The sequence below is a fragment of the Mustela lutreola genome, chromosome 7 (assembly GCF_030435805.1).
Source record: "Mustela lutreola isolate mMusLut2 chromosome 7, mMusLut2.pri, whole genome shotgun sequence".
Classification (NCBI taxonomy): domain Eukaryota; kingdom Metazoa; phylum Chordata; class Mammalia; order Carnivora; family Mustelidae; genus Mustela; species Mustela lutreola.
In genome coordinates, this window is record NC_081296.1 from 48458806 (window position 1) to 48484768 (window position 25963).

Consider the following 25963-nt stretch of genomic DNA (forward strand, 5'->3'; position numbering starts at 1 on the left):
CTTCTCCATTCCAGGGGTACATGTATCTGGATAATAGTGAAGTACCATTCATTTGAAGGAAGAGTCTGCCCCAGAGGGTGAGGGGTCAAGGACACATTCCTGTTCTCCCAAGCTCTGGTTTCAATATTCCTATGAGCCCCCACGTGATCTGTCACCAGCATGTGCCCTCATGTGACAATTAACTAGATCACAGCTTATCTTACACTCCATACAGTTTAGACTAATGCCTTTTGGATGAGATGTGGCAGTGGTTGATCATTTTCCCAGTACATGGACTTGTACCAACTCTAATTTCAGAAAATTATACTTAATAACCCACCTGGAATACCAGGACAGAGACTGTGCACCCAGGCCTTGTCCCTAAATCTATTAGCATCCCCATAAGTCTTCTACAGTGTGGGATTATAGCTTATTCTAAGACTCTTGCTTCCACCAGTCCCCTTAAAGACAGGAAATATGCCTTATTCTGGGCTTGCACTTATTAAATGTTAGCAGTACGAAAAAATTAGGTAGATAGTAAATAAAAGTTTAAATTCATTTACCCGGAAGCACAAATAGGAACACAGTAACAGGCTGTAATGTATCCCTTTAATTGTTTGTTTTATTCAATCAATATTTAAAGTGCACTAGATACACAGAGATTAGTTAAAACAGGTAGGGCCCTGCTCTTAGGATGTTTCTGGTTAATGGAAAAGACAGACACTGAATAACCACACAAATGAACAGCCAATTGCAAATGGCAACAAAGTGAATGGAAGGGTGAGTAAGGGTCATAGAAACCATGAGACACTGAGGGAAAGGATTCTAGTTACTTTGAGACTAGAGGGATGAGCAGAAATGAGCCAGGGGGGAGAAAGGAGGGAGAAAGGAGAACTAATGAGAAGACCATTTTCTCTGCAGTGGGAACAACATATGCAAAGGCCCTGAGGTGGGAAAGAGCTTGATGCATTCAAGACATGGATAGATCAGTGTGGCTAAAATTTAGCAAGAGGAAAGGTGAAGCAGGAGTAGCTGTGGAAATCTCTCTTCCTTTTCCTCAGTGTCCATATGTATTCATTCTTCCTTTAAAATAACAAAATAAAAGTCTGCAAGGCTTTTGTGGACCTGTCCAAGCTAACGTTTTAAATTTTATCTTCAGGTTAAAAGAAAGCCTTCCAAGAAGGACAGTGACAGAACCATATCTGCATTTCAAAAAGAACACTCCCTGCTGTACCTCTGGGGAAGAAAAGGTGGGGAGTGGGAACAGCAGCAGGAGGCCAGCTAGGGGGTCACTGGTGTTTGGGGGTCTTGGCCACACTGGGGATGGTGGACAGGTTTACTAGGAATATTGAAGGGGACCTTCAAGGTTTTGGGTGTTGGATTCGAAATGGCAGTGAGCCAGAAGGACCCTGTGCTCCTGTGGGCTTATACATGCTCAAAGGTAACCTAGCCCACCAGGTTAAGTGGTAGTAGGCCCAATGCTCAAACTATCTCCCAGGCACACACAGGGATGGGAGCTGAAGTCAAGAATGCTCCATAACAAGCCCCAGATTGTCTCCTTGGATCCTAGTCCTGTCACCAGCTGCCTGGACATTTCTCCCAGGCCTCATCGCAAGGTCCTACACCCTGGTCCGTCCTGATCTCAATGAAGAAAGTGGGTGCTTGAGAGAACCACTCATCCTTGTCAACAGTTGGGAAGCTGTGTACAGGACTCCATGCCAGGGGTCTCCAGAGGGGAAGCCCCCTCCTCAACCAGACCAACTTGACATGCTTAGTGTTGTCAATGACGAACTATGAAATGTCACACAGATGGTGAAATCTAATCTCTCCTTTCTTTGAGCAGCCTGTAAACATCTTTCCTTTAAAATAACTAAATAAAAGCTCTGCTTCCCACTGTGTGTTCTGGCCTTGGCCGCCCCAACCATCAGGGCCACAGCTGAGGACCTCTGGCCTCCCAAGCTTTTCGTTTCTGCTCTGTATTCCCTCTGCTCCATTCCCCTGACAACCAAAGCGCTTCTTAAAACAACCTTTGATATCCGATTTCCCTTTTATGAGGCCCCTACTGTCAAAAGCCCAGTTTTGTTTCCTTGCTAGGGGACAGATCCAAATTCTTTGACGGTGCACCCACCACTTCCTCGTTCTGCTCCTACATCCTTGCATCCCCACACCCAAGTGCTTGACCCTGACAGTCCTCCCAATTGCTCTTCTCCGGTCTACCTCCTACTCTGACAGATGTACCCGCTTTCCCCTCTGTTAACAGGAAATAGTCCTCTCTACTTCTTCTTGCTCGACCACTCTCTCCTCCATGGCAGAGTTCTCCACAAAATGAACCGGTTAACAATGGGATGCTTTCCTCGGAGGGACCCCCAGACACAGACACTTTCCAGAGCTCCAGGGTAAGACTCCATCCCTCTCTTTCAGATTCAGTCCTTCCCCTGATCTGAGCTGGGAAACTGGGGACAGCAGGCTCTGGAGCAGGAGAAGGCAGGGCGCTGGCTCACCACAGGAGGCACAGTGAGCGGCCCTCCCTTCAGGGGCAGGGCTGGGGGATCTGGCAGTACTTGGTTGGCACTTAGCATCACAGGAGAGGGACTGAACCCTGACTGCATGGGTCATCAAACACCTGCTATTTCAGAGGTAACTGGATGCAAACTTGGGGTTCTCCAGACCCTCTTTTGTACCCCACCCCCTGATCCTTATGCACTGACGGACGAGCTAGCAAGGATTTCCACTTGTAGGACTCAAACCATGGGTTGAGGGCTTTGTCTGAGTCCTTGTAGGGAGGGTGGTACACTCAGAAGCAGAGTCTTCCCCATTACCAGCTGAACACCACAACACAGCACACACACCAGGACTACAAGGACTGCCGAGGCAGCTGTCAGCACTCACACCTTCCTCGGGTCTGGCTCTGTCCACCCTAGGAGATGGCCTGCCATTGTGCAGAGATCTCAAGGACCCAAAGGCAGTGGGTGCAGACAGCTCAGGGATGCATTCTAATTCCCGTGGCATTCACACTGTCCTGGCAACTTGTCCCCCCAGAACAGAAGCCAGAGCCAGCAAAAAAACTCCACAAAGACAACACCAAGATCATTTGCATGCAGGGGAGAGACTACTTCCCACCACGTCCATTTACACAGGCAGGATGTGCCCTGGTACTTGAACCTAAAAGCCTCTGCAAGCCTCACAAGTTTTCTGGAACCCCAGGGGAACATCCACAAACTCAGTCAATCAGAGCAAGGAGGGGCTTCTTCCCCTCCTTGGAGGCTCACACTGTGCCAGTAACCAAATAACTTTCCAGGCTGTTTCATTTCCTTGGAACTCTGAACACCCCAAGTTCATAAAAATTAATTCCGTGCTAGAAGAAAGATGAATGTTAGATAAACAAAGTTGCATTTGGGAAGGTGGGAAAAGCCACACCTGTTCTGATCTCCCCCTTCCACACAACTCACCTGTCATCATCCTGCACCTCCTTGTTGCAAAACCAGCATTCCTCTCACGGTTGGCTATGCACAAAATAGCCTTCTGTTCTCCCAGTCACATCAAAGCACCTTCACGCTATGCAGACAGGTCATCGAGGGAATGAAGAAAATTAACAAACCCACCTAGATTATTTCTATTAAAATTAGCCCCTCAGCCTGTAGGCTCTGTCAGTTTCCATAGAACACAAACCCTGACAAGTCTGTGGAAAACTCCCCACCTTTCCAGGTTGTGTCAACAGCCTGCAAACACAACAGGAGGATGGCGCCTCTGAGATCTACCTGTTCTTTTGAAAGAGAGGAAGTATCAGCATTCAGTCCCTAGCAGCTTTCACATTTATTTTTATCTCCCTATCACCCACTGCCAATTAAGGAACATGCAGCCACCTTACTGGATCAAGACTGGCATCTTTCAATCGTCTATGAGGTCCTGAACACATTTAGCCCTTTTCTACCTCTTCATCCATATCCTCCCCCCACTCTCTCCCTCAATCTACTCAGCCCCACCAAAGGCTGTCTCCTCAATTCTTCTAAGTCCCCTCTGCCACAGGGCCTTTGCATATACGGTTCCTCTGCATGGAGCCCTCTTCTCACTTGGTTAACCCTTGGGTCTCAACTCAAAAGTCACTTCTTCAGACTAGGGAAGGCCTCACATTTACACTCTTAGAGCTCTTATATATTTTCAGGTATGTTCCACAGTTGGTAATTATACATAGTATTTTAAGATTATTTAAGGTCTCTCTTCTCTCAGAGTAAAAGTTTCATGAGAGCAGAAAAAATGTATAATTTGCCTCAACAGAGAATATGGCATGTAATCTGTGCTCAAAACATCAAAAGATGTTTAATTATTTTATTGTGCCATTCCTCTAGTAAAAAAAATTTCGAGTGGCTCCCAAGACATTTTATGAAGCCTTAAGTTTTTCAGAATCCTCTGTCACCCTGCCAAATCTGAAGAATTCAAGATTATTTATTATTAACCACTCCTCCCCGCTCCCCTGCCCCACCCAAGTATTCTTCTCTCCCGCCAGTCACTGCCTCAGATCACCACACCTCATCTGAAATGGTCTCTTCCCTCCTCTCCACTTATTCACACCTGATCGCCCACCAACATGTAGTTACACAGGAAGCAGCATAACCCAGTGGGAAGAGTGTAACTCTGTGCTGGTGTCCTAGGTTCAAATCCAACCTGCACTGCTTACTGTACCTGCAACCATGCCCAAGCCATGTCATGGCTCTGAGCTTCTCCTACAAAATGGGAAAAGCACTATCTCCAAGGCCACTGTGAAAGTTAAATAAAGTACTATCTTTAAGCACTGAACTTACCTCCTGGCACATAGTAGATACTAGGTAACAATTAGCTCTCTTATACAATGAGAAGAAAACACTTTCCTTCTTTAAGTCAGACCATCATAAATCAAAGTCCGCATGCCTAAAAGTTGACATAATGTAGAAACAGCAGAGGTCAAGTTCAAACACAGACTTAGTTGCCAGGAAACTCAAGGGTTATTTCCACTAAGTGGCATGGAGACCCTAAAAACAAATACACGGGTTCATTCCCACTAGGACCAAGCAGATCCTGTGAGGGGCGGAGCGGGGGGGGGGGGGTGTCTCTGTGCTAGCAAAGCAATTCTCGTTACAATGATTTCTTTCTTAAAGCGCCCAAGGTAATACTAGCTTCTACTAAGGCTTAGCATCCTGTGTTTTCGTTATCCTCTTCAAAGAGGAGGTATGTTTAGGCAGCATCTTTTCTGTGCTCAACATTCCAGTTAGTACTGTAGAAGATGCAGAAATATTAATCGTGGGCCTTTCCCATAGGGTGCTAACAGGGCAGCCAGAAGAAGCATTGCCTTGATAATGTGAGACAATACAGAATAGAGTGTTAAACTGGGTGGTACGGGCTAAGTTCAGAGGAATCCTCTGTTCACTTAAGAATCATTCATTCATTCAATAAGCATCTGTAAGTAGCTTCAAACACTAGCAATGACTTAAAAAACAGATCCCCACCGGCATTTCAGGAGTTCATAGCTCTCACCACATGTGATCCCCCTCACCCCATGCCCCACCATCCGCCTCACCCATCAAGGCCTTGGTCAAATCACGCCTCCCCCATGAAACCTTCCTTAACCATTCGGGACTAGTACCACTTTCTTCTAACCATCCCTTTAAAAGAATGTTCTCTTCCGGATCCAATTTTACCACTCACCTAATATTGGCAGGGCCTGTGCTGTCCTGCTCCCCCGACCTCCCTGCATCATCCCCATGGTCTTTTACAACATGGCTCTCGTTCCACTGGTGCTCAATGTCTCTTTCCTCCATCTGCTTTTGAACTCGGGGAGGCCATGGCCCTTGCATCTTCTGTAGATTTACAACAAATATATTTTTATTTGAATTACAGTATGCCCTCCTAAAAGCAACTGAAAGCGGAAAGAGGGACTGAGAATGTCAATCAACCTTTCCAGAAAATAAGCTCTCCACCAGGTCCTTTCTTCAGACTCATTTAAGTCTTAATCATCATAGGAGAGGGTACAGAGTCTTCCTGGAACCCTTCCTTCCCTCGTACAGGCATCTTCCTGAGCATGGTCACTGAGCAGCCAGCCCCTGCCCACCTTGGCCCCGGCAACATTCATTTCTCAGGTGGGCGTGTAGTTAATGGCTTCCAAAATCACAGAAGTAATTATTTGCTGTATCCAATGGGCTGGAATCACCTCTGCTCTGCTTGTTCCTAATACACCCATCAACCAAATCTAAATACTGCAGACACCACTGATAGAGAACACAGCTGTTTTTGCATGACTGCCTATGTGAACAAATTCACAGAGGCCTGGAAATGCAAGATCATCTAAAAATGCAGAAGTTTAAAAATGAGTGGCAGTTTGTGAGTATGGACTAAACTACAGTATTTTTTTTTTTTTTTTTTTTTTTTTGTAAGGGAAGTCCACTCTTCACCATTTCCTCCAAAGTTCTTTGTTCTTTTGCTCCAACAAAGTAAATTATTTCTCACCTTGGCAAGCTGATAGGAACGTGAGAAAATTATATTAAATCAGACATCCTTGAGATTAAATCAATTGGAACAGGGGTTCTCTTTGTTTAAAATAATTCTTCAAAGAGAAAGCAAAAGAGCTTAAGGGAAGAAAAAGTTGTCAAACACCCTCAAGCACTTTGGAAGCACCTAAGATCTACAAACTATTGATATGTTAATTAGCTTTACTTTTAACTGGGCTAGGTGTTCTGGAGTCAGGGTCCCATTACTTGGAGACATTTTTGGCCTCTTAAATTTCATTCTTGAAAGACATTAGAAATGCTTTTCTCCATTTCAGAGTGGCTTCTTCTCCCTTACTGTAATTTACTGAGACTTCATTCTAGTTGGCTAATATGGTAAAGCTGATCACCCAATCCCAGGGAGAGCATAAAATCCATTAAATTCATCCACCATCAGCCTTCTGTCTAGAGCAGGAACTAGGCACCTCACACAAGAGAAGGAGAAGGTCGGATTTTTATTCAGTGAGTGATTAGCCAGGAGAGTGGGTCCTATGTAGAATATAAAATGCCTAGAGAAGGAAGATGCTTTTCAGCAATAACATTTCTCAGTAATCTACTTCAATACTGCTAAGCTCTCCTGACTGAAAATTCTGTCTTGCACCCAACATCAGTCCTCTGGGACAGTTTCACTCTGATTCTATTCCAGGAAAGATGCCCTTTCCAAGTTCTTGCAACTTCTCTGCACTGGTCTTGGTCTTGAACCCATCAGGAAAGGTCATACAAAATTGGAAATTTAAACCATCAAGAAGAGTCCGATGCAAACTTAAAAGTGCCTAAGGAGTGTATTTTAGGTTTAAAGTGAGTCAGTGTCATTTTGCTGTTCACGTTTTCTTTTCTCTTAAAAAGCTAGTGCTGTGTGCTAGGGTGCGGCTCACAGAATTTTTACTGTCTTCTGGACCAGAGGTGGGCCAACTATGACCTATGGGCTGAATGCTTGCTTTTATAAATAAAGTGGCACTGGAACACAGCTAGGCCTGCTCCTTGACGTATTGTCAATGGCTGCTTTCCTGCTGCAGGGGCAGCAGAGTTGAGTCGTTCTAACAAAGATCACATCGCCCACAAATCCTAAAATGTTCACTATCTGGCCCTTTACAGATCCTCTTCTTTGTTACCACCAAAACATTATTGCTACAATGCACATTATCAAAAACACTAGTGTAATGCCCCAAAAGAATACTTTGTTTATCCCCAAAACTGAGGCTAACAACTGTATGATTAATTCAACAGTGGTCATTAGAAGACCTCCACAGTCACCCTGTCCTATGATCCAATTTGCCATCAGCATCTACAAATCTTGTTCTATCATCTCATCTGACATGCCTCCTCAGATTAGGAATGTGCCAATATCGCCTGTTAAGAGCACTAAACAGCGGCACCATATAATAGAATTAACCGATGACACAGCCCTGCACTAAGCATGTAACACACAACATCCTGTAACCAGGGAGTAAGAACTGCAAGGACAGGGCTTTGTCTGTTCTGACTGCTGAATCCTCTACGCTCAGAACAGTGAGGAGCATTTCCCAGTTACTCGATAAGAATTTGAGTAATGAATGAAAGTCTGACCTCCCCACAATGCCACAGGGTTTGTCCCAGTATTGGGCAAAGAAGCAAAGGAGAGATTTGAAATCAGGCGGCCTCAATCTCTTAATACCTCACCACCCCCGTTAATACGTGGTTCTATCAGCAAGCCCTCCTTCAGCCCCTCTTGTTTTCAATTAAATCAAAGACCCTCTGGCAAAGGGGTAACTAAATCTAACCTGATTAAATGGTGAGCATTTATTGGGGCATGCTTTATTTAGGTAGCACTGTATTAGAAACTGCAAACCTCAAAAAAGAAAAAGACGCTTTTTGCCTGTAGCGCAAGCAAAATGGTATAGCTGTTAAAAGCACGAACTCTAGTGTTTGTGTTTCACATCTTGACTGCATCACTTATTGGCTACTTGACCTTAGGTAAGTTATTTAACCTCCTAGTGCCTCAGTTTCTCTCATCTGTAAATGGGAATGACCACAGCATCTAACTGAGAGGGTTGCTTCAGTTACAGAGCTTGTCCTGTGGTAATTTTTACACATATACCATGTATACACACACACACGTACATATCAGTGACTTATATTTAATTCTAGGATTGGAAAAATAAGAAACGGTCTTATTAGTGAGAAACATAGTTTTGTATTTTATAATCCGGTGCATTTACCAGGGCTGATGGTTAGAGAAGAGAATCCTCTAAGTCCCAGAATACTCTTCCCCAATACTTTTCTTGGTTAATTTCTCCCCATCTTTCATGTCTGAGCTTAAATGCCACTTCCCTGACCAACCCATTCTCCCAATGGGTCAGGATCCACTGTACAATCCCCATATATACCACACTCTGCCCTTCTTCTCTACAGATAACATCACTCCTGCAATCACTTGTGCAACAGAATGTCAACTACATGTATGTAGTTGTTTGCTTCTGTGTCTTGTCTGCTTCTGTCCCCCTGCCTTACTCACAGGAGACCTCCATAAATGTTTGCGGACTGAATGATCACATGGTGTGGACCCTGAATGCAGGAGAAATGACTATGGCCTTGAAAAGTCAGAGTCTGAGACCAGAGGTAGCAAGGGAATAAAATGAAAAAAGCTGAATGGTGTGCGGGTCTTAATATTTTTTTTTTTAAGGTAAGAAACAGTGAGATGTTATTTCTAGAGAAGAATGTATACAGCTTATCCTCAAATCTCAAAGCCTCCTTTAAGTGGTTAGAGAGGAGGTCAAGCTGGGTTTGCCTCTGTTCAGACAGAAGCAGAGATTACTGGAAAGCATCCTGCTAGCTGGTTCACTGGGGTTCCTTTTAATGTCTCTGAGAACTACCAGAGTGCATTCCTCAAGGAGGAAGAAAACCTTGGTAGGGAGATTTGCTTTTCATCTTTTCAACATTGATTTGGTGATTGAAGGAAGTACTACAAAGTAAACTTTACCTCTGTTTATTCAAATACGGCTCTTGAGTAAATTTTCTTGTCAAGTTCACATACACAGAAGTATATACTCTCTTCCTTCTGCTCTCTAATCAGCAATTATTAAATACAGAAATTCTTATTCTCACTAAAGCATAACATATGCATTCTTTCTTAAGATTCTCATCTGTCTTACTTCTCATATTATCAAGGATGCCCATATTCTGCAGAAAGCATAAAACCTATCTTGATTTAGTTACCAGAGATGGAAAATTTTAAAAAACTAAAGGAAAAGAAAGAGTCTTAATATGCAATGCAAATGAGTAAATTTTATAAAAGGCAAAGATAAAAAATTATAATCCTTTTGGCGTGCTGTTCATTAAGAAAATTCTTCCTGGGGATTATGAGTTTTAAATATGCTCTGCACATCCAATCATGTATTCATTCATTCAATTCAACTAATATTTGTTGTGCATCCATTTATTCATTCATTCAGTTCAACTAAATTATCAAGAACCCTCTATGTGTAAGGTTCCTGCCAGGTGTAGGAGACTAAGGTCACTGGCATCAGCATGGACCTGAGTAACTGTGTCTATCAAGACAACGTAACCCTGTGCTTTTCAGAGCACACTTTGTGGACCAAGATAGTCCTCAGCCTGGTCGTTGCTGGTCTGGAGCAAGAGATGTTCAGAAGCTGAGAGTAAGCCTTTAAAACCTTTCGTGTAAATGTGACATTTTTTTTGTCTGGTAACTTCAGTTTAAAAAGTGGGGGTTGTATTTTTAAACTGCTTTTTCTTTTTCATTGTATCTTATAAAGTATTCACCCACACTGGACTGAACATAGAGGAAGTCCACAGAGGAGCCTTGCTGAGGAAAGGATAAGTAGCAGAGAGCCCAGAGAACAGGAGAGGGAGAACAAGGGGGTAAGTATATCTCAAGCAAGGAAAGGAAGCAGGGAGCAGTCCAAAAAGGCTTCCTGGAGGGAGTAGCATTTGCACAAAACCTGACAGGACATCAGAATCTGGAGGCAAAGACAGGGAAAAGGAGGTTTTGAGGGAACGTGAAATAAGGAGGCCAGGAAGTAAAGGGTCTGGCACGTGTTTAAGTCTCCATAAAGCAAAGGGCAGGTGAATAACCATCGAGACTAACATTTATAGAATACTCACTGCAAGCCCAGCTCTGGGAATAATCTTATTTGTTCCTTCCAACCGCCTGCAGGAACACTGATTTGTGAACACAGTTCCCAGACAGATGTGGCTCCCCGTTAGGAGGTCAGGGCGCACCTAGGGAAGGCAGGGGACGGGTACCATTCACAGACATTCACATCCTCCTGGATGAGTGCATGGGACTAAGTTGGGTTTGTAATAAATTATGTAAATTAAAGACATAGACTTGTCCTGGAGGTTTAGAGTGGTGATGTGAGCCCAAGGAGGAATAAGCAGGTGAGCAACAAAAGCATGGGCTTCTTAGGTCCCATAAGACCCCATTTGCTGCAAATCCCTCCTTCACAACCTGGGTGAAGGTCCCCTGAGCTGGGTGCCTCTGGTTCCTGCTAAGAGCATCTGCCTGGCATTGGTAAGATTTTGTGCCTCTAGCTAATTAAATATAGACACTAATCTAATCTTAGGAGACGTGTGTTCTGCTCCTACCAGTGAGTACAGAAATCCTGCATTTGCTCTTAAGTAAGTGTGATGTGATTTGCACAGATGATTCAAACTTGGGCATGGCTGCCTTTGGAGAGGCAGTAAGTAAGGCTGGCATGGTGGGTGGAGGCCAGGAAACACCTGAGGCCCAGCTCTGGGCTTAGGATATGGGCTCGGAGCCCAGAGGCATAGGGGGCTAAAGCAAATGGATGGGAGCATAAAAATTGTATGGGAACCTTTTTACCTCCACAGAGAATATTCTTTGGCTTCACAGCAAGATACTACGGCAAATGACAAAGTTCTCATGTGGCCCTAGGTCACTGGTCCTCTCAAGGGAATAAAAAAAGCCGGGGTGGGGGGTGCTGCTGCTGAATTAACCAAGACAGCTCTTCTCAAACCAGGCCCTTACAGTGTCTATAGTCATTCCCAAGTCCACATGATACAGACAGGGTCTTCAAATGACTAGCTGAGAAGCTCCTGAACCTGCTTTTAAAAATTTTTATTATGTATTTTATAATATATAAATGCAAGCAGTAATATTAAAAACAGACACACATGTGCATGCACACACACACACAACTCCTCCTTGAGGTGCAGAGACTGCACACGAGGAGGCACACGTGGTCTTGTCGTCTTGTCCACCTACCAGTTTGGGATGCACCTCAGCAACTTTGAAGATGTCAAGTGCCATAAAATCAAAGTGCCTGTTATCCTGGCGAATCGGCTATTGTCGCCAAAGCCAAACTAGAGACAGTGAACCATGGCAGCCACCCATAGCTGTTCTTTGAGGGCCAAAAATCATGATTTGCAATGTTTTTCCATCCAAAATAGGGGAACATTACTCACTAGGGCCTGAAACTGTTTTCTGTCCCACGAAGCTGAATTCCTACGCCAACAATATGGTCTCGACAGAAGTCCTTACAACAAAAATCTCACTCCAAAAAGTCCTTAATTCAGCCAACACAGCTCTGGGTTTAAACTTCACTGTGAAACTAAAACTTTGGCTCACCACGGACATGACTGGAGAGACTTAAAAACAACACAAAACAAAACAAACAAACAAAAAAAACAACCAGCAACCCTGGAGACTGATGTCCCTGCTCCATCTCCTCCGTGTCACTACTGCCCTCTCCCCCAAGCCCAAGGGAACTCTGGAGAGAGTGACAAAGGGCTGAAATATCAGCTTTCGCCACACAGGTGGCACATGCTTCAAAGCATTTAATCCTCAGGTGAGTTTCAGCTTTAAAAAACTTTGTCAAGATGAAGACTAGACCATTTATTCCCTCAGCTTCCATTCCATGAAAGGGAGGGAATTATATTAATAGGATTTTCAGCAGGAAAAATTCATTGCTGTTCGGCCTCGTTCACAAATTTCTTTACTGTACTATTTAGCAAAGTGTCTGTTGGGCGGTGTGACTAAATGACACTGGGCATTAACATTTACCTCTGTTGCCTGAAAGAACTTACCCAAATTTCCACAAGCAAAAATCCTACAGATGCTACACCTACAAAATGATTTCACAAGCTTCGGGTCTGTAACCCCCTCAAAAGGAAGCTGGTTACATAACTGGCTTTCCAGTGAGGACAGCTATCCCTGCACCTTGCCCTTGTTATGGAAATCCGCCAAAGCAGCCTTACCCCTTCTGACAGAGAGTTCTGGCCAATATTTGTCCACACGCACAGCCACAGACAAGCCCCAGCATCTCAGTACACTGGCTCTCTGCCTGGAGGGTGCGAGAACTCCTTTGTAACATCAAAATATCGTGTCAATTCCCATGTGACTCCACTTATAATTTTAGTCCATTAATAAGAAATTATTTAGCAGTGCTTTAAAACAAACACTTGTTTATGAATCCCAAACCCATCTAAATGTGCTTGCAAAAGAGTAGTACAGAAGACGTTGTGTGTGTACTGGCTAGGCGCTGTTTGCCGGTGGGAGGTATGTGGATTCCCACACCCCTAGAGAAGGCTTAGAGGTCTGTGGGGATCCAGCACCCACAGGTTTGGAATCTTGGGTCGGGCCCAATGAAGACACTGCTTTCTTTCACATCTCCAGAACACGCGAAGGAGCTGGCTTTTGATTTTGTTCTTTTTACTGGGAGGTGCTCCACTATGAGGGCTTTGTAACGGAAATTCGGAGAAATGCAAATAGGAGCCACATTCAAGGGCACCATTTAAAATGAAAACCCACATAAGATCTCTCAGCAAACCACCGGTTTTCAAGTTTTAAAGGGAGCCTGGTGGACTTGAAAGACAGGACACTTGATCCTGGACATGCTGCTCCACATGGCCCCCCACCACAGTCCTGCTGGTGCTGACCGTGGAATTTCCAAAACAGACTCCCGCCAACAAAGCCAAGAGCACATTTTTGTGGCTTCAGAGTGAAGGAGGTTTCTCTTAGATGGCACTGCTAAACAGACTCCCTTTTCCCGTGTATGACACCAGTCTCAGGAAGTCAGCCTCTCCAGAGAAGTGCCTCAGGAAGGGAAACACCTTTGTTGAGCTGCCACATGGTTCGGGACACTTAAGTTGGCCCCCAGCGAGACTTGGAAAAGAAGAAGCAATTTCAGGACCACATTTCTGAATTTCAGGACCAAGTTCTGAAGCCAGGAGGACCTGAACAATTTGAGCACAAAACTGTACAATCTAGTCATTGTTCTACAAGGAGCACCCAAGGGCCAGAAATCTGGGAGGTAGTCAGTGAGGGGGCAGATTTCCTTGATGGGAGGCATCATGAGCTCAGTTCTAAGGGAAGCTGAGGAAGTTCTCAGTAGCAGAGGGAAGCTACTTGGGTAGGGTGAGAAACAGTGAGCCACATGTAGGGGATAAAAAGTACCTTGGTGGGGAGGTTCAGTATCAAAGGAAGACCCACCACTAGAAAAACAGCCTTTGTAGTCCAGGCAATTTAGACCCACTGTGGGTCCTTTAACACTTTCTCAAAATGCAGTCTTGATAGAGGACAAGCCATTTTAGCAATGATAGGCAAGAGGAACTGAGAAGGCAATACACCTAACTATGAGCTGGTAGAAATCATTCAGGTAAGGGGCACCTGGATGGCTTTAAAGGGTTAAAGCTTCTGCCTTTGGCTCAGGTCATGATTCCAGGGTCCTGGGATTGAGCCCCACATTGGGCTCTCTGCTCAGTGGGGAGTCTGCTTCCCCCTCTCTCTCTGCCTGCCTCTATGACTACTTGTGATCTCTCTCTGTCAAATAAATAAATAAAATCTCAAAAAAAAAAAAATCGTTCAGGTGAGATGCAGATGGCATTAGAATGGAAATGTTGGGGGGTGCAGAAATGTAAAGTAATGAGCACCACTGAGAGATGGTGTCCTCCTAAGCAAATCATAAGACTTAGTGGCCAACTGGGGGGTCCATTTTGGAATTTTTGGTATGGACCACACAGGACATGGGTTGAACATGTGCACCCCTGGCTTGAAGTGGGACTTACTGGAACCCTAAAATCTGAGTAAAGGGGCTGGTGGAGGACCCCTACTTTCCTTCTTCTCCTAACGACCTTGCAGCCCAGTCACCTATTCCTGGATGCCTCCTACATCCCATACCAAGAAGTCATTCCTTGGAGGTGAATGGATATGATGATGTAGTAAAGCAGAGAAATGACCCAGATGATAACAACTATCAGTGAAACGTGAGATTTTCAGGTTGGAGAGGATGTAAAGCTCAAACAACGGGCCGCTCACTTTCCAGAGGTGGCAGCAGAAGCCGAGCACATGGCTGTGGTGGCCCCAGGCCCTGAGAGCTGGACCCAGTGGTGCTCCATGAGCTCTGTTCCTGGCTTTTCCACTGACACACTGGATAAAGCGAAGAGAATTTTTTTTTTTTTTTTCCTGAGCCTCCAATTCTGCATGGTAAATAGAAAAGATAGAACTAAATGGCTTCTAGGTCCCCGCTAGCACTAGCTTCTAGTGTGATCAATGCTTCTAAAATTGCGATGTGTCCAGGTGGGGAAGTTCATTTACCCCCTATCTGGTTTACGCTCACTTAAGGGAGTGATTTCTTTCCTCTGAGGCTCTCATCTTGCCCATTATTCAGAGTGAGCTGCCTCCTGGTGTGCTGTCAAAATACATCAGCTTCAAAGACAAACACACACCTTTCAATCCAAGGCCAAGATAGTTTACTGTATAATTTATGATAATGTTAAGTCTGTTTCTCATAAATGTTAATGGTGCCACTTTTTTTCATAGATGGGTAATTCTCAGAAAAGCAGCTGGATGTTAAAAGTTGCATTTTCTTTTTAACAACATAACTGCCTTGCCAACAAATCCGATTAAAACAAAATAAAACTCCACTGGGTTGCAGGCACAAAGATTCTGTTAATGGCAGTAAGTAAATCCAAAAATAAAACCATTCAAAGATTCTGTTCTCATAACTGTTTATCTACAATGATTTAGTTAAATTCACATTCACAGACTTTCCTCCACTTTAATGTGTAGGTATTAAAAGAATCTTTTTTTTTTTTTGCCTCAATTCACATTCTTTCTTTTCTCGTAAGTTGCTGAATTTGTTGTACATGAATATTAGTATCATATGCCTAACAACCATCCAAAGTAAATTCTTTCCTGTTAAAAAGGCTTTGCTACCAGTGATTCAACTTTTCTCATTTATAGAATTAACAAAACTTAATCTAAAATAGAAATGCCATCAGTTCATCTTTTATAACCCTATAGAACTGTTTTGACTGTGAAATGTGTTTGAAATATTTTGCCTCAGATATCAGGAACCTGGGTTTTGAAATTGCCTGAATCTTTCCAAATCATTCCCTGACAAAAGAAATGGAGTCAGTAATGTCAGTTCAGCTATTGTCCTGGGGGCTCCCAAAATTCTGTATTTTTCTATTTTGAAGCATCACACAACTCACCAAAATAAGAATATAAGTATTCTTCATTATTGATATTACAAAATACAGTAACAGAGATTAACCTAAAAAAAGTAAGATTTCCAGAGTGTACAATGAAACAGTCAGAAGATCATAAAAGAATGAGGTTCAAGGTTATCAAATTGAGTGGCCTGAAGACACCATCATTCTAGTCCCTTTTCCACTTGATTCCCTAGCAACCTTACTGATTCTTTCACTCTACTGATTCTTTCTTTCACTCTTTAATTCAACAAAGACATAGTGAATTTGACAGTAAGGTACTGTGCTGAGCACTGGTTATAGATAAGGGGTAGAGGACAGGCTCTGCTCTTACAGAACCCACAGTTTGGGGGAGAACGGGCCACACTGGCAGATAACCCTACAACGCATGTGTGCTGACAAAGACACAGAGAGCATTAGGAAGAGAAACGGGTGGAGGTGATGGGGTTAAGATCAGGGTTTCAGGGTTTCTTAAAGAAGGTGATACCTCTCCAGAGGCCTGAGACTTGCTCTGCCTTGGCTTCACAGGCCAGTCATCGGGCTTTCATAAGGGCGAGACTGGAAAAGGACCTTGCGAACAAAAGCACAGGGCTGGGCTGGAGTGGCCCCCCCCCCCACCATTAGAAAGGAGGCTGCAGAATAAAGGCAGTTCCCCTGTGTCTCTGGTTATTGAGGAAAAGATCCAAACATGATTTGGAGAGGGGTTTTTAAAAACCCAGTTTCAGCTGATTTTCTCAAGCTTATTTGTATTTACAGAGGACTTAAAATGAAAGGAGTGTATATCTCCATTTCACAGATGAGGAAGTTTAGGCACAGGGCCCAGAGAGAGAAGATTCTGCTGTGGGGGAGGGAAAGCCTCAGCGAACGGTCCAAGAGAAGCTCACCAGCATCATGATGGTGGAAAAGGGCGTTTTCTTTCCATTACATTCCCCTCCTGCCAAAAACAGAAGCAGTGATTTTTCTTTTGGTGATTTTTTTTTTTCCTTCATAAAAAGAAGTCAGTAAGGAAACAAAATTGACATTTAAAACTTCCAAAAATATTTTCAAAACATTTTTTTCTCCACTTCTTTCCAATGCAGATAGAGCAGGTTTTAAGGCTCAATTAATCTCTCACGTGAACCGAAGGTGGTACTGACAAGCCTGTCGTGAGGGACTAGGAGGACTTTCAGGGCAAGAGAAGATAAAAAGGAAAAAGGGAATGCCATGGGGGTTGGCATCCTTGGAAGACACTGGTAGGAAGGAATGGCAGCACAAACTGGGTGTTGAGGTCTGGGAAGGTCCAGCCCACAGACAGGGAAGGACAGCCACTGTGAAGAATGGAGGAGGAGGGCAGGTGCAGGGACAGTCACCAGGCCTGCCTGGAAGAGGACAACTTCCAAGAGACATCCTCAAAGATAATGTACTGTCAGAGCTCACCCTGCCACTGCTCCCCAGGCTGGCCACAAGGGCCACAATCAAAAGTCAGACCTAATGTACCTATTTCCTGTATCCTTCCCATCATAATTAATTCTTATGAGTGAGGCAAATGGCAGTGGATAGTCAAGGTTCTCTCGAGTTGACCCATTTATTCTTGCATGCTCAGTGTGCTCGCCCTGGGGATATGAAGAGCCAGAGAAATCTGGGTTTTGTACTGGAGAAGTTTCTGGTACCAAGACAGACACCTCCCTCCTCACCCTGCAGTATGAAGTGCCAAGGCAACAAGAGGCAGGCTGATGGGCAGGGATAAAAGGTTTCTGAAACAGAGCTGATGGTAGGGGAGAGCATGGGCACAGGACGATGCAAACACACTGGGCATTTGGGGTAAGGAGGAAAAGCCAATGTCAGATCCAGTGTGGGCGGCCACCTGCTAGGGCTGTGGTTTGCAGTCCCAGCTACCCATATGAGATACCTGGAGAAAACACACACACACATACACACACACACACACACACCAAATATCCTATAAGTTGACAGGGCTGATGGTTCCAGGATTTGTTCCTATGGAAAAATTCATCAAACCATTTTAGATACATGTACTTTACAGTCTTAAATCACACCTCAAAAAAGTTAAAATATAAATCCCCAGGCCCCCACTCCAGACCAATTAAGTCAATCTAATATATATATATATATATATATATATATATATATATATATATATATATATATATATAGAGGGCTGACGACCACAGTCCTATGCAGAGAATTTAAAAAAAAAAAAAAAAAAGATCGTCCATTTAAAAGCCACGTAAAAGTCCTGTTAAAAGTCTTTTTAACAGGACTCAAACACCTTATATTCCATTATCTGCCAAGAAAATTATTCAAAACAAACTTATTGGGGGTCCTGTTAGTACCCTTTGTTGAAACAAGCATTATCTCCAATACTTTAGCACCACCTTGTAAAATAAACTGGGTTCTAAGAGGCCCATTTTACAGACAAGGAAACAGAGATAAGAGGTTATTCTCTTGCCCATGGGCACACAGCTAGTAAGAAGCAGAACTGGAGGGCTGTGTGCAGTGTGCAGGGATGTGGTTTCTCCTGAGGAGCCCATGCATCCTTTCTGAAGGGAACTACTAAATACCATCAGATGACTCTGAGAGCCCACTACCTCTCTTGCTCGAGTGCTAACAATTTCTCAGAGTAGGAGCTTTCTGTGACAGGAATGATTTCTGCAAACCAGCAAGCCTGAAGTCAGCCATGATTACATTACCCCTTAAAGCCCTTAGCCACTCGTGTGTCTCTTTGTCTTTGTGGGTCTCATCGTAAGCAATTCATTTCAGCATCAGTCTGTACTCAGAATCTCAGATCTGTTATGCCAAGGGCAAAAAGAAATGCCCTCCTAATAAGACTCTGGGCATCACTAGGGCTGCCCGCAATCCCAGCTTCCTAAGAGCCATATTCTTCATGAGCAGATAACGAAGCTCATAGGAACGGGAGAAACTGCACAAAAGCAAAAAATGACAATTCAGAACACACACCCATCGAGTGACGGCATTAAGGAAATCCTCAAAGCCCTTAGCAATGTAGCTGCCAAAAGAAAAAGATGACTTCTTATAAAAAAAAAAAAAAAAAAGGCCCAAGCAGAAGTTATAATAAGGTTCCGTATACATACTGCATGTTATGAAAATTACTGCAGCATTAAAAGTGGTAATAGCATAATGTCATCTAGTGCGTATGAAATCCTGGACAATATAAGATGGGTTGCTTAAGCATAAAGGCTAATACTGCCTTGAAACACCAGGGAAATAAGAACTGCACGTAAGAAGAAAAATATTCACTTGGTGTTTCTTGATCACCTTTCCCGGGGCTTACAAGGGATTGCACAGTGTTTCTGGATGGCCCCTCAGCACTTCTCGGCACTCACATGACTTTCTTTCTTAAGCCAGGCTCTGCTGTCTGAGCTGAGACATTCTGCTGGTCTTTGTTTCCAGTTATCCCTTCGCTCCCTATTCTAAGATCTCACAATGGATAATGGAGAATGGGGAAGAGGGGCTGGGAATGAAGAGATGCACTTGAGAAAAGGGCGTTTTTGGTAAACTGAATCCTATGGAAAGGAGGTGGTGTGTGCCGACTGGAGGGTGACAGGGCTGGAATCTATGTCAAGGGTCCCCCCAAACTGATTTTGAAAGGAGGAAACCAGGCTTAGAGCACCAAAGGGATTTGCCCGAGGTTACAAAGCTGGCTTCCTGGCAGAACTGGGTCTAATAAAGTCCTAGCTCACATTTAATATACAGCTCCCAGATGCCTCAAGCCCTTTCCCAGATAGGATGTCATAAACATCCCTTTTTTCCAGTGGAAAAACTGAGGCTAAGGAAATCTGATTTTCATCTACACGTATCCACCAGTAAGGGCTGTTCTTCCAGGCAGGCGTGTGGCCCCATTCTCGGACACCCAGAGGACTGCCTGTGTGAGGGGGCCATGCCAGGCTTCATGAGTCCTGATTCACCCCAAATGGAGCTGAGCTGTCATCGTGCCCACACCCCGGTTAAGGGAGACTGCGTGATTAGGTAAAATATATTTGGGTAGCTGCAGACACGTGCTGTACTGAGAAAATTGAGACAAAGGCTCCGGGTGTTTGGGCGCAGGCAATAAGCTGTATTACAAAGGTAACATCACTTTCATATTCATTTGCACATTTTTCCTCATAAGAAAATTAGGCTTTAATGTAACCTCAATTTCAACCTTGTTGCTTTATCGCCTAAAGCCCATTAGAGAGCTATTTCCCAGGGCCGAGAACTTATGATTGGAGGTCAGGAGGCTGGGGTTTTAATCGACTCATGATGAGGCTTCTTTCCTGGGGCTCCACTCCTCTGTCTCAGCTCTGCCCTGTTCTCAGGGGAATGGTGCTCCTTACACGGGTAGAGATGATTTTTCTTAATACACCAGAGGCTGACTTCACTGCTAGTGTGTGTATACACACATGCGTACACACACACACACACGCACAGACCTTGGGGTGAGGGCAAACCTGTCACTGATTCACAGCCCAGTGTATGTCAAAACAAAGCAGCTAATGCATCATCCCAAATAATACAAGAGCAGGTGTCATAGTGCCTGTCCTTTCCTCTTCCTCCCCCTGGACTACATCAGGGTGTCTAATCCACTATGGGGGGCATACGCACAGTCTCTAAGGAGTTACCTGTGGACAAAGGCAAGGAATCTCCCTAGAACTCCTCAGAACTATTTATAGACTGGGAATATTCTATTCCCCAACCCTTAAACTTAGATCCATACTGAAAGCACCCTGATACTTGAGCTCCCCCAGTCCTAAGTCTAATGGGATTTAACTGGGGTGCAGTTTAGGCATTGGGATTTTTTTTGTTGTTGCTGTTAAGATTTATTTATTAGAGAGAGAGAGAGAGAGCAAGCACAGGCAGGGTAGGAGGGAGAGAAGCTCAAGCAGACTCCCCACCTAGCGCAGAGCCTGATGTGGTGCTCGATCTCACGACCCAGAGATCATGACCCAAATCAAGAGTGTTGGACACTTAACTGACTGAGCCCCCCGGCACCTCTGGCATTGGGCGATCTTCCCCTCCTCCATCCTGGGGGTTGTACTATGCAGGCAATTTGAGAAGCACAGCTCTAGCCTGGGCCTAAGGGAGATTTCCTGGCTTGCTGAAGACCTCAAATGTCTTCCCACCCTCCACATCCACTGCTACCACAGAAGAGGGAAGGTTGTCCTCTTCCTCCATCCTGGAGGTCAGCCTTTCCAGGCACTGGACATCTCCAGGTAGGATGCTGGGGAGAAAACAGGAACCATTTACTTATGACTGCTTCAGAGTCCTCAAAGCCTCTCATTGTACAAAATAAAATGCTTATCAGGCCTCAGACTTCCCTAAGTACAGGCAAACAACCATAGGAGGCCTTGCCAGGTTCCTTCCCTCTAGGAGCCCAGCACCATGCAGGCTCTGCCTACTCCCTTCAAAGCACAACTCCCTCCCTGCTCCCCAAGGCCAGTCTCCCGCCTTCTGGCCCATTATGCAGCCTGCCACGCTGCCTCCCTCCCCAACACCATTAAGGTATTGGCTCCTTTTCCTTTAAGCCTTTCTCTTATCAGGGCTCAGAGATAATGCAATCACTAAGAAAATGCTGTTTTGATATTCTAGTGGGTACAGCTTATAATAATTCATGCTGGTAGGTTTTGTTTCCCATGTATTTGGGTCCTGACTGTAGTCTACCTCCAGGCAGAACAAAATCGATGTGGGCTGGAGGCCTGGAGAGCCTCCTACCTGTGCTGGATGCCGATTCAGCACCCTCTCTGTCGGATTATGTAAGAGGAGAGTGTGGACCCGCCTCACAGGTCTGGCTTCTCACAAAGCAGCTCAGAAAGACCAAGAGCAGAAGGCCGAACTTGAACATGGCTTTCTAGCCAATCTCAGAAGAATAATCCTTTAGCTTCTGTCACAGGTAACTGAAAGCAATGCTTTGTCTGAACTGGATCGGTTTTTAACCTTGTGTTTGTTCTCAGCATCATTTTCCCTTCAATCTCCTACTTTTCAAATCCAGCCTGACCCTAAGAAAACCTCTATCTTAACCCAGGACCTGCTGCTAATGAGCCTCGTAATGGAGTTACCCTGAACTCCTCTCTGGGCCTCAGTTTTCCCATCTAGTAAGGAGACCACACTTCATTAGATGACTGCTAATCTTCATGCTGACCTCATGTGACTCTCCAACTGCAATACCTTTTTAGTCCATTCTAATCTTTAGGTCATTCTAGCATCTAATCCACAGTGGGCATCAGCATTGTTATCTTTCCATCCCTGTCCACCCCCTGGAAAAAAAAAAAGTATGTGTTCCTGTTGGTGCGAAAGGACTGAAATAATTCCATTTTAAAAAAATCATGATCAACGCTTCCTATGATTGAACATTGGTGGCACGAAAATAAATTACGTATAAAACTGCCTTTTTCCACACTAAATGTCTTCTTTTACATCCATTAACATTAGTATTCATATCAAAAACCAATTACCATATTATTGCAAAAAGCACAACTTTTGAGGACAAGAAGGGATGAGAATACTATAAAACATGACATTCAATACTCTATGTATATTTATGTAAACTAATGGGATTTGGAAACGTTCTTGATCTTGCAGGTAGAGGGGCTTGATCAAATTACACAATAGGGGACGACTGCTACTGTTTACCTGCAGGGCTGTTTCTTTATTGGTACTATCAGATCACAGAATATGGACACTCAACTATTCTGGATGGTGTTCAAACAAGACAGCACAAAGGTCTACTAGTGTTGTTTGAATTCATGCTTGTTTCAATTATACAGCAAATTATTCTGTTGGTTAGGATATCAGAAATGTGAAATGGTATTATCTGATCTCAAATATTCTTTTTTAATTTTATTTTTTCAGGGATTTAAGATTCATTGTTAATGCCCCGCACCCAGTGCTCCATGTAATACGTGCCCTCCTTATTACCCACCACCAGTCTCTCCCAACCCCTCACCCCCCTTTGATCCCAAATACTGTAAAACTTAGGTTAGAACAACTTTTTTTTTTTAAGATTTTATTTATTCACTTGACAGACAGAGATTACAAGTAGGCAGAGAGGCAGGCAGAGAGAGAGAGGAAGGGAAGTAGGCTCCCTGCTGAGCTGAGAGCCTGTTGGGGCGCCATCCCAGGACCCTGAGATCATGACCTGAGCCGAAGGCAGAGGCTTTAACCCACTGAGCCACCCAGGCGCCCTGAGAACAACGTATTTTTATTATACTATTTCAGTGAGCTTTCTGTTAACGCATTTCTTTTTTAATTGACAAAGCTTCTAATTCCTTTGTTTGGCAAATACTGTTAGAATTTTGCTTGTTTTCGATCTTTCCCCTTTTCTCTTCCCAGCTGAACCGAAAATGCCAACAAGAATGAACCTAAAAATTTCTATTCTCCACCAAAACCCTGTTACCAAATGCTCTTGACTTGAAAAAAACAGTGCCATTAGTACATTTTTAAAAATCAACTAGCTAGAAGGTAGTGAAACGTCACATTTACCGTGAGCAGTATTACAGCCAAAGGAACTGCAGCACGGGATCCAGAAAAGCTAAATTTCATGTTGAGAAGCCAAACTATAATATCAGTTGATCCAAGTATTAATATTGTGATCTTTTTTGAAGTCTCCTATTACCTTCAATTATAGTTTTGCAGCCGAATAATGAGAGCTGGGAAGATTTCTGGTCACTTTTCTTTAGAGAGATTCTCTTCCAAGGCTCTAAGGAATTACCCTTGGCTATCATTAACCACTCCTCTAGTCAACAATCAGACCTCGATTCTCCATATCCACTGAATCAACAAAGGCTCTCAAAGAACTTTTATGATTAACACATGGGGATTATGAAGAATATTAAATGATAAATTATCCAGAGTTGTAATTAACAAGTTACTACTTGTTAAGAAAAGTCATCTTCTTTTCTAGATGCCAGATACTCTTCATGCCCTATCTGATTTTACTCACCTTAACACTCCCCTGGCCAACACATACACCTGGTAAAGATTGTATTCCCATAGTACAGATGAGAAAACGGAAACCTTAAGAGGCCAAGTGACACGTGTGCCGACTCAAGACAAGGAAAGGGCAGAGTCACTAGCGGAACCCCAGAGTCTGTAAACCCATACGTGCTTCCACCAACCTTGCTACTCTGCTGGGCAGAACCACAAAGCAAGACAAAATGCCCAAGAAGAAAGGCACTTAGGTTGTGAAGTCAATAAACTAAGGCAAACAACACTGCCGTGCATTTTCTCCTTCCGATATATTTTTGGCAGAGAATAAACTGCCCTGGGAGAGGTACTGTGCAATTTCATTCAGAGCACTGTCCTTTTGTAGCAGCAAACTGAAACACACACACTAAAATCAGATTGCAATTAAAATCCAATTATAAATATATTACGATATTAGACACCTACCCAGGAAAGATCCAGCAGGGGACCTCCTCTGAAAGGCAGTGTGTCAGAATCTTCAAACTGCTGCCATGTGTACTTTTGACTGTGCCCTCTGACCTTGAGCGTGTGGTGAACAATGCCTAGCAGCCTTTCTCAAAGAAGAAAAGGACTTGGTTTATTTCTCATGACGGAGTAATTTTAATAACAACATTATTACCAATTTATTTTGGAGGACGACATGTGAGGAATATTAAGTCTTCCCAATGCACATTATTAAAGAAATTAAACACAGCACTTAAACTGGTGGGACTCAAGAGGTGGAATTTGTGTGAGGTCAGGGAACGGGGTCACCACAAATGGTCCATGTGTGTAACCTTCACACCCTTTAAGCCCTTTGTTTAAATAACTTGCTCTTTCACGCACTTGAAATGTTTAGCAAATATTTATCCAAAGGAATGGGTAGTCCATTCCCCAGTACCCAAGATTTTCTTTTCTTATCTCATGATTCGCAAACCTAATTAATGGCAATGTCAGATATGCAGAATATCTAATGATCCAGGAATTTGTTCCTAGTTGCCTTCTATGAGATGCGCACTGCTGGCATGTGAGCTGATAATTTGACAGAACATTTCAGCTACAGAACACAGGCTTCCAGTATTTTTCAACAGTTGGCTTTAAGTTCATTTGTCATCGTTAACATGGGCCATGTAGACAGGTCACCTAGCACAACTCCGCTCACCCCTCTGGCTCTCCACAAGGAGAGAAGACTAGGGCTGGTTTTCAGTATTTTTCCTTTATGAAAATGTTTAAGGGCTAGACATCGGACCCCCCTGGTTTCTTTTAAGTAGTCTGGCATAGACTACATGTCCACGCTGTATGCACCAACTTCTTACAGCTATAGGACAGGTGCTAATTAATCTACCTAATTATGCAATCAGTGGAAGAGGCTTACCCATAGGATTCAAAATCTGGAGGAAAAAAAGATGGGAAGGGGAATGGAGGGGAAAATGCTTTTGGTTTCTCACTGAAACATAATTTCAGGAGTCAGATTACTTGTTATTTCTGCTTAAGTTGGATTGATTCCTCTATTTCCCCTATATCCCAATTGCTATGGGTTGTTTTTTCCCCCCCTCCAAGAGTACACTTTAAAAGCACTAAGAAGAAAATGATAAACTGACCTGAGAATAATTGGCTTACCTTCATCATTTTCTCAACTGCAAATAGAGCAAGAAAAATAAACCCAAAAACTAAAAAAACATAAGATTAGTCACACAAAATGTGCAAGACCCCAAGTGATGTTGTAATTCCAGCAAGCTCCTGTTTGCAGTTAAACACTCACAGGGCTCATCCCTGGAATTCCCTGGGCACCCGTACAAATGAATATAATTACAGATACTATAAGCACAGACCTAGGAGGCTGTTGATTATGTTAGATAATGCAGGGATACAGAGAGAGAGAAATCCTGGGGTGTGCAATCGATTTTGTCACATATACTCCCTTGGCCTTTCCAGTTTTACAGAAGGGTTGAAATGTTCTTTCTCTCGTTCTCAACTGCCAAGAACACATATGAATGTTGTGATATCTGTCAGAGAAGGAGAGAGGAAAACTACTTCTGAATTTCCTCCAAGGTCATAAAAGTGGATCACAAGGGATCTAT

At 43.7% G+C, this 25963-nt stretch overlaps 1 protein-coding gene across 1 annotated transcript in view; it reads right to left on the reverse strand.

The window, feature by feature from the left end:
* The window catches only part of RORA (RAR related orphan receptor A), a 708416-nt gene that overhangs the window by 581087 nt on the left and 101366 nt on the right, over positions 1 to 25963 (reverse strand). The window lies entirely within an intron of this gene.